Here is a 13,528-nt window from a genome sequence, read left to right as displayed (position 1 = left end):
TTGGGACATTACCTGTCAAGTTTCCCTCTCTCCCACCTCTTGGGATTTTCTTCCTCCTGTGTCCCCTACCTCCATCACCCTTCTTCATTATCTTTTAATTTTTAAGATTTTATTTATTTATTTGAAACAGAGAGAGAGAGATCACAAGTATGCAGAGAGGCAGGCATAGAGAGAGAGGAGAAAGCAGGCTTCCCACTGAGCAGAGAGCCCAATGCGGGCCTCGATCCCAGGACCCTGAGATCATGACCTGAGCGGAAGGCAGAGGCTTAACCCACTGAGCCACCCAGGGGCCCCACCCTTATTCATTATCTTAAATGGCTACCTCCTCCTCCTTTAGGTCTTACCTCAGATGCGCCCTTCTATGCAAGCCTTCTCTGACCACCCCTCCCACCCCCCACCTCCAGGTTGGTTGGATTAACTTCTCTGGACTCTCAAAGGTAAGCCTCTCTCTGATGAAAAATGCCCTACACCTGGGTGGCTCATTGTGTTAAGCCTCTGCCTTCGGCTCAGGTCATGGTCTTAGGGTCCTGGGATCGAGCCCCGTATTGGGCTCTCTGCTCCGCGGGGAGCCTGCTTCCTCCTCTCTCTCTCTGCCTGCCTCTCTGCATACTTGTGACCTCTCTCTCTCTCTCTGTCAAATAAATAAATAAAATCTTTAAAAAAATGCCCTAAAACCCAAGGTAGTGTTTTTCCTCCCAAACAAAAAATATCTTGGCACATGTGATTTAGAAAGTATCCTGGTTTATCCTGATTCAGGTGAGGTATGATCCAGAAGCTCAAACACTTGAAGGCAATTATTTTGAGCAAAGACTCTGCAGTCTGACTCAATGGGTTTGAATCCTCATTCCATCACCCAGGCTAAATGATCTGGGGCAAGTTTCTCAATCTCTGCAGCCTCAGTTTCCTCATTTATGAATTAGGCACAATAATAATACCTGTTTTTAGTATTGTTGTGGGGTCTAAATGAGACAATATGCATAAGCTCCTTGAACAATGCCTGCACACAGTTGACACTCAGTGACTGTCATGATGGTGATGATGGTGGTATCACTGGGGACCCAGTGTCTGGCTCCCCTTCCTAGCACTTGGTTCTATTTTGGCTTCTCTTTCATCCTAGCAGTTCCAGGCTCTTCTGCCTGGTGGTAAAATGACTTATCCTCCACCATTTGGAAGGGAGAAAGATGTGGTTTTAGAGGGTAACGTAGAAGAGAGGGGGCTTCCTTTCTTTACCGAAAGCTCCAGAAACCATTTATCCAAGTCTCATTTGCTCAGATGGGGTCACATGTCCTCTCTGAGCCAGCCTGTAGCCAGAACATGGCTCCCAAATCTTAGAATGACCACTATACCGTACCTCCCCAGACTTGTTTCTCTCCCACTTCCCCAGATCACACAAGGACACCTCTGTGATTCCAGGTCCTGAGGCCAAAATTTCCTCTTTCTCTTACACCTACATCATGTATCAGCAATTCCTGTTTACCTGTCAAATTCATCAAGGCGTTTCCCTTCTTCCCCACTCTGCCCTAATATACCATCACCTCCCATCAGGAAAATCACAGCAGTCTCCCTGCTGTCATCTCCTCACCATAGTTGGCTCTCCTCCAGGGTCCTAAAGAGCCTATTAACACCTGAGCCACCACATGTCACTTATCTGTTCAATGTCTGTTCATGGCACTTGAAGTAAAGTATGCTCCCTTTGGTCTTGCCTCTGTTACTTCCCTGACTTCATCTCTAACCATTTCCTACCTTATTTCACTTCAGCTATACTAGCCTCCTTACTATAGCTCAGAAATATCAGATGGGCTCCTCCCTCCAGGCCTTTGCACTAGCAGTTCCATCTGCCTGAGACTCTCACTGCAGATATATGTCTGGTTTCCTCTCTTAAGTCCTGTAAGCCTTTGCTCAAAAGTCAGATCCTAATTGGGGCATTGCCTGCCTCCCTATTGAAATTATAGCTCAAAAGTCAGATCCTAACTGGGGCGTTACCTGCCTCCCTATTGAAATTATAGCTCTTTGCCCATCTCCAATACTTCTGATCACCCTTGCCATGCTTTGCTTTTTTCTACAGTACTCGTTTTTTTTTTAAAAGGTCTTATTTATTTATTTGACAGAGAGAGAGATCACAAGTAGGCAGAGAGGCAGGCAGAGAGAGAGGGGGAAGCAGGCGCCCCGCCGAGCAGAGAGCCCGACACAGGGCTCGATCCCAGGACCCTGAGATCATGACGTGAGCTGAAGGAGGAGGTTTAACCCACTGAGCTACTAAGGCGCCCCTTCCACAGTACTCTTAATATTTTTCTTACTTAAATTTATCATCTTTCACATGCCACCAGAATGGCACTGCGGGAGACGCACAATAAAACTTTGCTGAATGAAAGAATAAATGAAAGGACAGCTCACAGTCCCATCTGGTGGTGAGCCTGTCTTCTCCATTGGACTGCAGATATCCCGAGGACATGGACGGGATCTGTATTGGTCACTGTTGTGTTACCCAGTGCAGAGCCAGACATGGAGGGGTTTGGAGGTCCTAAAGATAGTCTACAAAAGATGGCTACAAAAGATTCCTGTGAGTAGATCTTTGTCAGATGGAAGGTAAAGACATGTTGGATTTTTGGGTGCCTGGGTGGCTCAGTGGGTTAAGCCTCTGCCTTCAGCTCCAGTCATGATCTCAGGGTCTTGGGATCGAGCCCCACATAGGGCTCTCTGCTCAGCGGGGAGCCTGCTTCCCCCTCTCTCTCTCTTTCTATGCCTGCCTTTCTGCCTACTTGTGATCTCTCTGTCAAATAAATAAATAAATAAATCTTAAAAAAAAAAAAAAGAAGTGTTGGATTTCCTTTTCAGGAGAGCTGGAAAGCACCTATAAGAGTTCTCACAGGGAGGAGGAGAGAACCCCACCTGCTTTGGAGAGTGGGAGAGTGACATTACTCACTGCCACATTGGCCTCCTTTTTGTCTTTGTGATTGCCATTCCCACTCTGGGCACCTGGTTCTCATAGTTCTTGGAGCAGCTCTGACACTTGGGCTTCTGTGTTTCAGCTCAAAGAACATCTTAGAAAGGCTTGCCTTCCTTCCTTCCTTCTTTCCTTCCTTCCTTCTTCCCTCTCTCTCTCTTTCTCTATCTTTCAGATTAATTTATTTGAGAGAGTGAGAGCACTTCAGCAGGAGCAGAGGAGGGAGAGGGAGAGGGAGAGGCAGGCTCCCTGCTGAGCAGGGAGCCCAATGCAGGACTCAATCCCAGGATGCTGGCATCATGACCTGAGCTGAAGGCAGACACTCAACTGACTGAGTTACCCAGGGGCCCCTTAGAAAGGCTTTCTGTGGCAAAGCCAGCTAGTGTCAGCCAGTCTGAGACTACATTTTCCAGAAGCCCTTGCGACCAGTTGAGGTCATGAGACTAGTTCTGTCCAATGGACTGTGACTAAGAGATGTATATCACTTAGGGCCAAAACTCTATTTAAAAAAAAATCCCCCTGATTACTGAGGTATAATTGATGAAAAATGTAAGCTATTTAAAGTGTACAACATGATTATTTGTTATACGTATACATTGTGAAATTATTACTACAGCCAAGTTAACTAATACATCCATTACCTCACATAGTTGCCTTTTTCCCCCTTTTTTGGTGACAGCAAGTAAGGTATACTCTCTTAGAAAAAAATTTTTTTTAAAGATGATTTATTTATTTATTTGACAGAGAGAGAGATCACAGGTAGGCAGAGAGGCAGGCAGAGACAGAGAGGGAAGCAGACTTCCTGCTGAGCAGAGAGCCCAATGCAGGGCTCAATCCTAGGACCCTGAGATCATGACCTGAGCCGAAGGCAGAGGCTTAACCCCCTGAGCCACCCAGGCGCCCCACTCTTAGAAAATTTTAAGTACGATACAGTATTATTCACCATAGTCACCATGTTATACGTTAGATCCTAAGATCTTATTCATCTTATATAACTGAGTGTTTGAATCCTTTTAAAAGCCTGTCCCCATTTCCCCCAGCCCCTGGCAACCACCATTCTACCTTCTGTTTCTGTGAGTTTGGCTTTTTTAGATTTCATATATAAGTGATACCATGCAGTGTTTGTCTTTCTCTAGCTGACTTATCTCACTAGCATAATGGCCTCAAGATCTATCTGTGTTGTTGCAAATGGCAGGATTTCATGTTTCTCATGGTTTAATAATATTTCTTTATATATAAAGAAATAATATGGTGTGTATACACACACACACACACACACACACACACACACCTCAAATCCTCTATCATTTCATTCACTGGTACACACTTGGGTTGTTTCCATATCTTGGGTATTGTGAATAATGCTGCTGTAATTATGAGAATATGGATGTCTCTGAGACAGTGATTTTTTTCCCCCTTTGGATATATTCCTAGAAGCAGAATTGCTAGATCATTTGGTAGTTCTACTTTTAATTTTTTGAGGAACCCCCATCTTATATTTCATAGTGGCTGTACCGATTTACATTCCCATCCAAAAGTGTATAAGGATTCAGTTTTGGGCTGAGGATTTTAGGAAGCAAGTGGGGGTTCTCCAGTCTCTCATCTGGAATCCTTCAGAAGACTCCGAGCATTTTAGGAGATGGTGGAATCAGCAAGCGGAAGGAGTCTGGATCCCTAACTTAATATGTGGGCAACCAGAAATGCCCACTTTGGGAGGTTCGGTGAATGTGAAATAAACAATTTTGTGAGTACTGAAATGGTGGGGTTTATTTGTTATAGCCGCTAGTATGACTCTAAACAGTATACTTCTAGACCTCATTGCTCAAGAGCTCACTGTACCTCAGACTATTTGTGGTTGCGGAGTAGGACTCATTTTTTAATCTCTCCAATCTGTCCAATCTCTGTCCAATAAGAGAAGTCTTATTGATATTGATTATATTCAAGAATTATATTCAAGAATCAAGAATATTGGTTATATTCTTGGATGTCCTGGCCATGTCAAATTTCTGTGAGTTTTGTAATGCTTACTGGCAATTTCTGCACTTCTCTTGTTGCAGACCATTAACAACAGTGGACCAGTAGTGGTACTGCTTTAGCTTATTACCCTGTGTTATGTCTCTCCTTATCATTTACCACTCCCTATGATTATCTTGTTTATTTAGAGGTCTATTTGCTTATGGTATTCTTCCCAGTAGAACGTAAGCTCCTTCAGAAAGGAGTTGTACTTATCTTGCTCTGTTGAGTTTCCAGCTCCTAGTATAGTGCCTGGTACATCCTACATGCTCAGAAATTCTGTGTTGGATAATAAATAAATTACAAACTTTGGTGGTGAGGGGGAGAAGAGGCAACCATACCTGTAATAGAAGTTCTCTACAATTGTAACTTGACCTGAATTCCTATCAGTTTACTGACAACTGCCTGACTCCCTGGCTTTCTGGAAGACTATTAAGTACCCAAGATTAGGTCTGGTCTCTTACAACCCTCCTAAGTTTCCCCTACTGGAGATTAGACCACACTGGACTGTCACTGCCTGGTGATATATCTGTCTTCACCTGGTTTATAAGTCCAGAGAGGGTATGGTGAATCTGAAGTGGTCACTGATATATCCCCAGTGTCATAGCACAGCCAAGGCCCTTGGTATGAACAGACTTATGGCATGAATGTATGATGTGAACAGAAAGAAGATGCCCTGAGGAAACAGTGCCCCACCCTGCCTCCACAGCCCCTATCTCCTGGCAGGATCCCAGGGTCGATCCTGAACTTTGGTCCAGTGGACTGCCCAGCTGCCCCTTTCTTACTCCATCGACTACCTCAAGATGCTGGCTCAGGCTGTCAACACTTAGCAGTCCAGACATTTAGAAAAGGTTTTCCCATTTGGCCCAAATGGATACTTAGAGCCAAGGTAAGTATCACTGTTGTATATATTTGGTAGTTTGCTGAAAAGGAGGTTAACGAGCAAATAAGTCCACCATGAGGAGTATCAAGATGGTGAGGGTGATGAGGCTTCCTAAAACAATCCCCAAGACTGCAATGTAGTAGGTTTGGTGGGAGGTCTCGGCTGCCAAGGCTCTGTTATTCCACATGTTGCTGTGCCTTGTCTGGTTAGAGGGGAGAGGCAGGGCAGGAATAGTTGGCCTTTAATGGGTTATTGTAATGGGTGAGCTATGGGACTGAAAGGACCCAGGGTGGGGACTTGAACCCATACGAGGGACAAAAGAAAGAATTTGAGTTAAGGTCAAGGCCAGGATGAAAAGGGAGTACAGGAGGAGAGGATTGGCATGATGCAGTTTCCCACCTGGACAGAGAAGATCAAGGCTACAATGCCTATGGGAAAACACAGGAGGAAGGCGCAAATCGATAGGCACATGTGGTCTTTGGGGGGCTTGTCCCGCAAAATTTCAAATGCCTGTGGGCAGGGAATGGGTCATGGCTCAGTATGGCTTTTGGATTGTGCTGTCCCCTCTAACTCTTTTTCATGATAAACTGGCTCCTATAAATTCTTAGTTGACCTCCTTTAAAACTCATACTGACTCCCTCTAATTCCTATCATGTCTCCTGTAACCTGTCATTATTGCCTTTAATACCTCCTTCTACCCTGGATCTCCCAGCCCCCTCCACTCCTATGCTCTATAATGCCTGCCTGTTTCCAGTAGCCCTTTCCCTGTCTTCTAGAACTGCCATGCAGGTCTCTACAGCATGTCTCACTTGGCCCCTAACACCGCCCCCACAAAATCCCTTGCTGACTCTGATGACTCTCATTGCCCTCCCTGGAGCCACAACTGAGCCACTATCACACTTTATTCCTGTAACACCCTCGTGGTCCCCAAAAGCAGACTTTTGCCCCCATAAAACACCTACAAAGAAGACCCTACTCAACACTTGAACACTGCTTTCCATCTATAGAACCTTGTTCCATCATAAAGCTCTCACCCTATAAAACTGTGTGTGCCTACAGTACCTCTCTCTTGATCTCATTTGCTCTCTCTCTCACTTTGTCCCTATGTACCATTGTCTGTTAGGAGCCTTACTGTTTACCCATAAACTCTCTCTTCCCCTCCCCACCACCCATGGCCTCTCTGTTGGCTCCTCTAAGACCTTCCTTGACCAACTCTAAATTCTAAGTCCTCTCATGTCCCCTTGTAGCTCTAAATTCTAAGTCCTCTCTGTCCCCTTATAAAGGCCTGTCCTTTCTCCCTCTGCCACCTTCTTCCCACCTCAGAAACCAGCATTCTGACCCTCTGAACCCCTCCTTCCTCCACTCATAGCAGCCTCCCGGTTCTCCTAAAGCCGTGTTCCCTCTAAATAGTTCTTATAACACCCTGTCTCCTCTTGAGACCCTTCTTTCCCCCCTCATTCTGCCATTACTCACGCTTTCTTCCTCCCACCCTATCCCCCCATGAATTCCTTGCCCCTTCAAACACCCCCATTAAGGCATCTGGGTCTGGGTAGACGAGCTTCTTCCTCATTCCAACCTGCCAGGGGTTACCGCGGAGACCATGCAGGCCCCGCCTCCTATCCTGTCTTTCTATTACTGTTGGCTGATTAAGGTTGCATGTGATAGGGTGGGGAATCCAATACTCACAAGGCTGCTGATTGGTCTGAAGGAGTTCAGACTCTTCCTACTCTCTTAGGTGATTGGTCAATTCCGGGAGTTTTTATTAGTTTAGTTTCGAAGGCCGTTTATATGTTTTGGATACAAGTCCTTTCTCGGATATGTGATTCGCAAGTGTTTTCTCTGGGTCTGTTGTTTATCTTTTTAATTTTCTAACAGTGTCATGTGCAGAGGAAAGTTTTTAATTAGTATTAAACTCAATTTTTTCTTTTATGGATGTGCTTTTGTTGTCATGTCTAAGAGTTTCTCTGCTTAATCCAGTGTCAGGAAGATCTTATATATTTTCTTCTAAATGTGTGATAGACTTACATTTTACATTTAAATATGTGATCCATATTGAGTTCATTATTGTATAAGAGGTAGGGTTTTCTTTCTTTCTTTCTTTCTTTCTTTTTTTTTTTTTTTTTTAGTTTTTTTTTTTTTTTTAGACAGAGATCACAAGTAGGCAGAGAGGCAGGCAGGGAGGGGGGGGGGGGGGAGCAGGCTCCCCGCTGAGCAGAGAGCCCTATGCAGGGCTGGATCCCAGGACCCTGGGATCATGACCTGAGCCGAAGGCAGAGGCTCTAACCCACTGAGCCACCCAGGCACCCCAATAAATAAAATTTTTAATAAAAAAATTTCCTACGGCTCAAAAAAGAAATAAAAGAAAAATTAAAAAGCATTTTGAGCTTAATGTAAGTGAAGACACAAAATGTAAAAATATATGTGAGTTTGTCAAAGCAGTAGTTAAGGGGAAATTTATAGGAATAAATAGCTATTTTAGAAAAGAACAGTGTCTTAGTCCACTCAGGTTGCTATAACAAAATGCCATAGACTGGGTAGCTTATAAACAACAGAAATGTATTTCCTACAGTTCTGGAGACTGGGAAGTCCAAGATCAAGGTACTGGCATATTCAGCATCTGGTAAGAGCCTCACCTTCCTCCTAGACAAGAGTCTTCTTAGTGTAATCTCATGGTGGGTGTGGCAAGGGATTTCCCTCAGGCCTCTTTTATATTGGCACTAATCCCATACATGAGGTTTCTGCCGTCATGATCTAATCACCTCCCAAGGCTCTACTTCTAAGTACCATTATGTTAGGGATGAAGCTTAAGTGAATTTTGTTGAGACACAAACATTCAAGTTATAGCAAACCATCTAAAATTAATGATGTCTGCTTTCTCTTTAAACGTCTGGAAAAAAGAAGAGAAAATTACCCTAAAAGTAAGCACAAGAGTCTTTTTCAACAAATGGTGCCAGGAAAGCTGGATATCCACATTGTAAGAGAATGAAGTTCAGTCCTTACCTTATCCCATCTATCAAAATTAACTCAAAGTGGATCAAGAAAATATTTGCTAATCATATATCTGATAAGGGGTTAATATTGGAATACATAGGGACAGCCTGGGTGGCTCAGTCTGTTAAGCGCTGCCTTCGGCTCGGGTCATAATCCCAGCGTCCTGGGATCCAGTCCCACATTGGGCTCCTTGCTCAGCAGGGAGCCTGCTTCTCCCTCTGCCTCTGCCTGCCACTCTGCTTGCCTGTGCTCTCCCTCCCTCCCTCTCTCTCTCTCTCTCTGACAAATAAATAAATAAATAAATAAATAAATAAATCTTTTTTAAAAATTTAGAATATATAAAAAACTCTTGCTACTTAACCAAAGCAAAAATAACCTGACTTAAAAATGGGGAAAGGACTTGATTAGACATTTCTTCAAAGAAGATATGCAAATGAACAAGAAGCGTTTGATCAGCATCACTAATCATTAGGGAGATGACAATCAAAATCACAATGAGATGTCACCTCATACCCATCAAGATAGCAATTATTAAAAAAAAAAAACAGAAAATGACAAGTGTGAAGAAGGTAGTGCAGAGAAATCGGAACATCAGTGCACCATTGGTGGGAAAACAAACTGGCATACCTGCTATGGAAAAATCTATGGGGGTCCCTGAAAAATAAAAAATAGAATTACATATGATGCAGCAACTCCACTTTTAGGTATATATCCAGAAGAATTGAAAACAGGGTCTGTAAGAGGTATTTGTACATCCCTATTTTTACTGCAGAATTATTCACAATAGTCAAAAGGTGATACTAACCCAAGTGTCCATTGATGGATGAATGGATAAATAAAATGTGATTGAGTTTCTTTGGTTTGCTTCCCTCTTTCTTTTTTTCCCCCTTCCCATATGTTCATCTATTTTGTTTCTTAATTTCCACATATGAGTGAAACCATATGGTATTTATCTTTCTCCGACAGACTTATTTCACTTAGCATAATACACTCTAGCTCCGTTCATGTTGTTGCAAATGGCAAGATTTTATTCTTTTCGATGGCTGAGTAGTATTCCATTGTATAGATATACCACATCCTCTTTATCCATTCATCAGTTGATGGACACTTGGGCTCTTTCCATAATATGGCTGTTGTTGATAATGCTGTTATAAACATTGGGGTGCATGTACCCCTTTGTATCTGTATTTTTGTACCTTTTGGATAAATACCTAGTAATTCAATTGCTGAGTCTGAGGGTATTTTATTTTTAACTTTTTGAGGACCCTCCATACTGTTTCCCAGAATGGCTGCACCAGTTTCCATTTCCATCAGCACTGTAAGATGAATCACTAAATTCTATTCTTTTTTAAAAAATATTTTATTTATTTATTTGACAGACAGAGATCACAAGTAGGCAGAGCAGCAGGCAGAGAGAGAGGAGGAGGCAGGCTCCCCACTGAGCAGAGAGCCCAATGTGGGGCTCGATCCTAGGACCCTGGGATTATGAGCCAAGCCAAAGGCAGAGGCTTTAACCTACTGAGCCACCCAGGCGCCCCCTAAATTCTACTCTCAAAACCAGTATTACACTATACGTTAACTACCTAGAATTTAAGTAAAAATTTGAAAAAGACAAAAAAACATGATAGATATCCTTAAAAAGGAAGGAAATTCTGATATATGCTATGACATGGGTGGACCTTGTGTACATTATGCTAAGAAAAATAAATGTCACCAAAAGACACTATATGATTCCACTTATATAAGGAACCTAGAGTAGTCAAATTCATAGAAACAGAAAGTAGAATGGTGGTTGTCAAGGGCTGGGAGGAGCAAGGGAATGGAAAATTGTGTTTATTTTATTTTATTTTTGAGATTTTATTTATTTATTAGAGAGGGAGAGAATGAGCAGGCGGGGCAGCAGGCAGAGGGAGAGGGAGAAGCAGGGTTCCAGCTGAGCAGAGAGCCATTCCTGGGGCTCAATCCCAGGACCCTGGGACAGGACCTGACAGAAGGCAGATGCTTAACTGACTGAGCCAACCAGGTTCCTCGGGAGTTGTGTTTAATGGGTATGGAGCTTAGTTTTACAAGATGAAAAGGCTTCTGGAGATTGGTTGAAAATATGAAAGGTACTTTATAATACTGAACTTCAAAGATTTTAGAATGATAAGTTTTGTATTATGTGTATTTCACCACAATTTTTAAAATGCCATTTATAATAGGGTCAAAAATATTAAATATTTCAGGATAAATCTGACAAAAGGCATGTAAGATTTGTACATTGAAAACTACAAAACATTGCAAAGAGATTTTATTTTTTTAAAGATTTTATTTATTTATTTTACAGAGAGAGACATAGTGAGAGAGGAAACACAAGCAAGGGGAGTGGGAGAGGGAGAGGCAGGCTCCCCACTGAGCAGGGACTCCATCCCAGGACGCTGGGATCATGACCTGAGTCCAAGGCAGACGCCCAACAACTGAGCCACCCAGGCACCCCTGCAAAGAGATTTTAAAGATGTCTTGAGTAAATGGAGAGATGTGCCATGTTCATAAATTGGAAGACACAAAATATTGTTAAGATGTCAATTCACAAACTGATTTATAGAGTCAGTGTAGTCCCAATGCAGGCTTTTTCTTTTAAAATAAATTTACAGGTTTATCCCTAAATTCAGATGGAAATTAAAAAGAACTAGAAGAGTCAAAACAACTTTGAAAAGGAAGAGAGGGAAGAACTCACACTGTTTCACTTCAAGGCCTGTTATAAGTCAGAAATTAAGACAGCGTGGTATTGATCAAGAAAGACAAATAGATCATGGAAAAGGGTAGCCTATTCTTAGTTCAAAGACAGATCTTAACATATGTAAGCATTTGAGGTTTTTAAAATGTGCAAAAACAATAGAGTGAAGAAGGCTAGTGTTTTCAACAAATGTCCTGGGATTAATTGGCTATCCATATGCAGAAGAACACACTTAGATGCATACCTTATGCCAATAAAAATGACCTCAGCATGGATCCTAGATCTAAATGTAAAACCACAACCATAAAACTTCTAGAAGAGAACATAAGAGAAAACTCGAGTTAATCAAAGATTTCTGAGATTCAACAACAAAAGCATGATCTGTTAAGGGCAAAATTGGCCTCATCAAAGTTAAAACTTCTGCTCTTCAAAAAATACTGTTAAGGGGCACCTGGGTGGTACAGTCATTAAGTGTCCAACTCTTGGTTTTGGCTCAGAGGTTGTGATCTCAGGTTCATGAGTTTGAGCCCAATGTTGGGCTCCGCACTCAGCACGGAGTCCGCTTGAAATTCTCTCTCCTTCTCCTTTTGCCCCTCCCATTTGCACTCTCTCTCTCAAATAAATAAATAAATAAATAGATATATATTTTAAAAGACATCGTTAAGAGAATTAAAAGACAAGCTACAAACTGGAAAATATGATAAAGGGCTCAATTCCAAAATAGATCGGGAACTCTCAAAATTCAATAATAAAGCAAACCGATAAAAATTGGCAAAATACTTGAACAAAAACTTTACCAAATAGCTATACAAATGGTAGATAAGTCCTTGGAAAGGTACTATCATTAGCCATTAGGGAAATGCATATTAAAATCATAGCGAGATACCACTACATTCTAATTATGGCTTAAATTAAAAAGAGTAATCATACCAAGTGCTGGCAAATATTTGGAGCAATTGGAACTCTCATACCTGGCTGATACGAATGTAAAATGGTACAACCACTTTGGAAAAACTCTTTGGCAGTTTCATAAAGGTTAAACATTCATCTACCATATGATTCGGGCATCCCACTCCTAGTTATTTATCTAAAAGGGATGAAAGCATATATGCATACAAGAATTTGTCTATGACTGTTCACAGCAGCCCTGTGTGTGTGTGTGTGTGTGTGTGTGTGTGTGTGTGTGTGTGTAACTTCCTGGAAGTATCCTAAAGGACAGGTCCACTTTCCCTTCCTCTGTCTCACTGCCTTGGATGCACATGTGATGGCTTGAGCAGCCATTTTGGGCTTTGTGGATGAGTGCACCAGATTAGAGAACAGGAACAGATGGATGGGAGGAGCCCTACCTTGACATTCTTTTTTTTAAATATTTTATTTATTTGACAGAGAGAGGGAGAGATCACAAGTAGGTAGAGAGGCAAGCAGAGAGAGAGGGGGAAGCGGGCTCCCTGCTGAGCAGAGAGCCCAATGTGGGGCTCGATCCCAGGACCCTGAGACCATGACCCGAGCCGAAGGCAGAGGCCCAACCCACTGAGCCACCCAGGTGCCCCCCTACCTTGACATTCTGAGAGGCCTTCAGGCCAGTCGTAATCACCAAACTCCAGACTTTTATGTGAGAGGGAAATGCCTCTACATTGTTGAAAGTGTATGTGTGGTTTCCCGCCTGGCCCCCTGCTCTGTTACTTGCTGCTGAACCTCAACCTAATTAACAGTTCACCTCACTGTTTTTCTGGTGCATGAGCCTGGGTCATCAGTGTTGATCTTAAAAGAAAAAAGCCACCTATTTTTACCAGAAAATAAGTTTATTCATTAATAGCAGGGGAATTGCAATTCGGAACAAGCAAACTATGGCGAATCTTAGGCCAGTCCTGAGAGCTGGCGGGAGGTGGGGGGAGGGTAGGGGCTTACTTTTATAAGAGAAAGGGGGAAGCTGGGAAGGGCTGTTTCCCTGAGTTCTCATTGGCTGGGTTGCTGGGAGTGC

The sequence above is a fragment of the Enhydra lutris genome, unplaced genomic scaffold, assembly GCF_002288905.1.
Source record: "Enhydra lutris kenyoni isolate GAN:26980312 unplaced genomic scaffold, ASM228890v2 scaffoldscaffold85, whole genome shotgun sequence".
Lineage (NCBI taxonomy): Eukaryota > Metazoa > Chordata > Mammalia > Carnivora > Mustelidae > Enhydra > Enhydra lutris.
This window is presented reverse-complemented; position numbering follows the sequence as displayed.